General features: G+C 35.7%; 1 protein-coding gene across 1 annotated transcript in view; it reads right to left on the bottom strand.

Moving 5' to 3' along the window:
• LOC103397876 (metal transporter CNNM4) overlaps positions 1-3,426 on the bottom strand; it is a 38,406-nt gene that overhangs the window by 4,513 nt on the left and 30,467 nt on the right. The gene's annotated exons all lie outside the window — the stretch shown is intronic.

The raw sequence follows: 3,426 nt of genomic DNA, 5'->3' as shown, positions 1-3,426 counted from the left end.
TCCCAGTCCTACTGCCAGTTTCTGGAAGACACCTTCTTCAAGCAGTGGTACAGGAAGAAGTCCGCATCCTTCAAGAAAAACATGATTTTCATGCAGGACAATGCTTCATCACACACATCCAAGTACTCCACAGCGTGGCTGGCAAGAAAGGGCCTAAAAGAAGAAAAACTAATGACATGGCCTCCTTGTTCACCTGATCTGAACCCCATAGAGAACCTGTGGTCCCTCATCAAATGTGAGATTTACAAGGAGGGAAAACAGTACACCTCTCTGAACAGTGTCTGGGAGGCTGTGGTTGCTGCTGCACGCAATGTTGATCGTGAACAGATCAAAACACTGACAGAATCCATGGATGGCAGGCTTTTGAGTGTCCTTGCAAAGAAAGGTGGCTATATTGGTCACTGATTTGTTTTTGAATGTCAGAAATGTATATTTGTGAATGTTGAGCTGTTATATTGGTTTCCCTGGTGAAAATAAATAATTGAAATGGGTATATATTTGTTTTTGGTTAAGCTGCCTAATAATTATGCACAGTAATAGTCACCTACACACACAGATATCCTCCTAAAATAGCTAAAACTAAAAAGGCCCCACTCCAACTCCCAAAAATATTCAGCTTTGATATTAATGAGTCTTTTGGGTTCATTAAGAACATGGTTGTTGTTCAATAATAAAATGAATCCTCAAAAATACAACTTGCCTAATAATTCTGCACTCCCTGTATATGTAAAAAATATATTTTTAAAAATAAACAAATAAACAATTTTTTATATTTTAAAAATAAAAAATTGGAGTAACGTAGTTATTTGATGGTTGTGATACTGAAAGTTATTCAGGACTCAGTTATTGTTGTTGTTTTTCAGTTGCTTTAATCGTGGGGACCACATGATATTTTCACAATTTTGGAATCCAGCTGTGGCCGAATTGGACGGTCTGGTAGGCTTGAATTGGCCTGCGGGCCACAAGTTGATGATCACTGTTGTAAAATATTAGTTGACGTATATCGTGTTAATTTAATACATTTCAGGTCTTCTCATTAGAACACTATGCCGGCCATGTACGTTTTTATTTTACAATCCCATTTAGAGCAATTCCATTTTCTGCACATTTTGGTGCAGCCAACGATCAGAGTCCATTTCTTATAAAGAGTCTTTGATTAATACATATTTAAAAGCCATGTTATACAGGACTGAAACTACTGCTTTAAAGCTGTCCAAACGTTAATAATGATTCACTGTGATAAAACACAGATAAGTTCAAACAAGTTCATGATGCAGTTAGGTCAAATTCACACAAAGGTGAAAGGAGTGACGACAGTTAGTGACAAAACAGGAATAAAACCCAAATGACATCAGGGATCAGACAAACTAAACCTAAGAGTGAAACAAATCAAACAAAACAAACAAAAAAAAAAAAAAAAAACCCCAAAACTTGTAGTATTGTCATCCATCGACTACTCATACAACAATTCTCTTGAAGTGGGACAACAACACCATGTTCGTCTGTCAGACGTACAGAGGTGACTCAGAAAAGTTTCCACAAAGCAGTGTCTCAACAGTGTGTTTTTCAAATGACATGTAATACTACCAAAAAAGGAGTAAAACGCAATTCAAAACAAATATTTTGATGGAATGTTGACATCTACACCTGATTATTTACTAATAATCTGTTTACTTAATTAACAGATTAGGAATTAGTAAAATAAAATAAAAATACCCAGAACCCACCTAGTTCTGCAGCTACATGCAGAACACAGATTACTAGGTTATAGATTAAAGATTACGACATTAAAAGTATGTTATAGATTATTAGATTGCAGATTACATCCACAGATAACTAGATTATAGATTACTAGATTAAATACGTATATTACTGATGACTAGATTACAGACTACTTGATTGAAGAAGTACATTAAGGATGTACTAGATTACAGATTATTAAAACGGTATATTACAGATTACTAGATTACAAGATTAAAAGAAGTATGTTACAATTTACTAGATTATATTTTACTAGATTAAATAAGTATATTACAGATTACTAGATTAGGAAGTATAGTAGAGATTACTAGATTAAGACATATTTTACATATTACTACATTACAGATCACCAGATTAAAGAGGAAAATTACAGATTACTAGATTAAGAAGTATATTACAGATAACTAGATTACAGATTACCAGATTAAAGAGGCAAATTACAGATTAATAGATTAAGAAGTGTATTACAGATTACCAGATTAAGAAGTATATTACAGATAACCTGATTACAGATTACCTGATTAAAAAAGTATAATAAATATTACTAGAATAAAGAGTCAAATTACAGATTACTTGATTACATATTACAAGAATAAAGAAGCATATTACAGATTACTAGATTACTAAATGACAGGCATAAACCAGGTGGCATGCATATGCACAGAATCGTCAGGAATTAGCAGTATAACTGCACTGTTTTCCAAAGGCAGTGGTAAAGTAGCCAAGACATGCAGTCATTACCATGTCATGCATTTTTATTCATTTTATAAAACAATTGTGAAAACACGTCGTTTTACTAATATTTATAATAATATGTCATTATTTGAGAGAAAAGGAAATTAAACTATCTTAATTTAGTTAAACTAATTAGGCATGCCAAAAAGAAAAAAATGTCTCTGATTAATGACTTCTTTTTCTTTCGGCGTTGTCCCTTTTTTTCAGGGGTTGCCACAGTGAATCATTGATTTCCATCTCTCCCTGTTCTCTGTATCTTCTACTCTGACTCCAACTATCTGCATGTCCTCCCTCACTGAATCCATATATCTCCTCTTTGGCCTTCCTCTTTGTCTCCTACTGTGTTAGCTCCATCTCTAACATTCTTCTACCAATGTATCCACTGTCCCTCCTCTGCACATGTCCAAACCATCTCAATCTGGCTTCTCTAGCTTTTTCTCCAAACCTTCCTGTCTGTGTTGTCCCTCTAATGACCTCATTCCTGATCCTGTCCATTCTTGTCACTCCTTAAGAGAATCTTAGCATCTTTAACTCTGTCACCTCCAGCTCCACCTCCTGTCTTCTGTCTATTGCTACTGTCTCTAAACCATACATCATGGCTGGTCTCACCACCGTCCTGTAAACCTTTCCCTTCACCTTAGCTGACACTCTTCTGTCACAGATCACTCCTGACACTTTTCTCCAGCTGTTCCATCCTGCCTGTACTCTATTCTTCACCTCTCTTCCACAGTCTCCTCTGCTCTGAACAGTTGATCCTAAGTACCTAAACTCCTGCACCTTCACCACCTCTGCTCCTTATAGCCTCACTATTTCACTGTTCTCCCTTTCATTTACACACATTCTGTTACACATACTCTGTCTTGCTACGACTGACCTTCATTCCTCTTCTTTCTAGTGCAAACCTCCACCTCTCTAGGTTCTCTTCTAGCT

Source organism: Cynoglossus semilaevis, chromosome Z, assembly GCF_000523025.1.
Source record: "Cynoglossus semilaevis isolate Cse_v1.0 chromosome Z, Cse_v1.0, whole genome shotgun sequence".
Lineage (NCBI taxonomy): Eukaryota > Metazoa > Chordata > Actinopteri > Pleuronectiformes > Cynoglossidae > Cynoglossus > Cynoglossus semilaevis.
The sequence above is the reverse complement of the archived record's forward strand: the minus strand, read 5'-3'. Positions and strand labels throughout refer to the sequence as shown.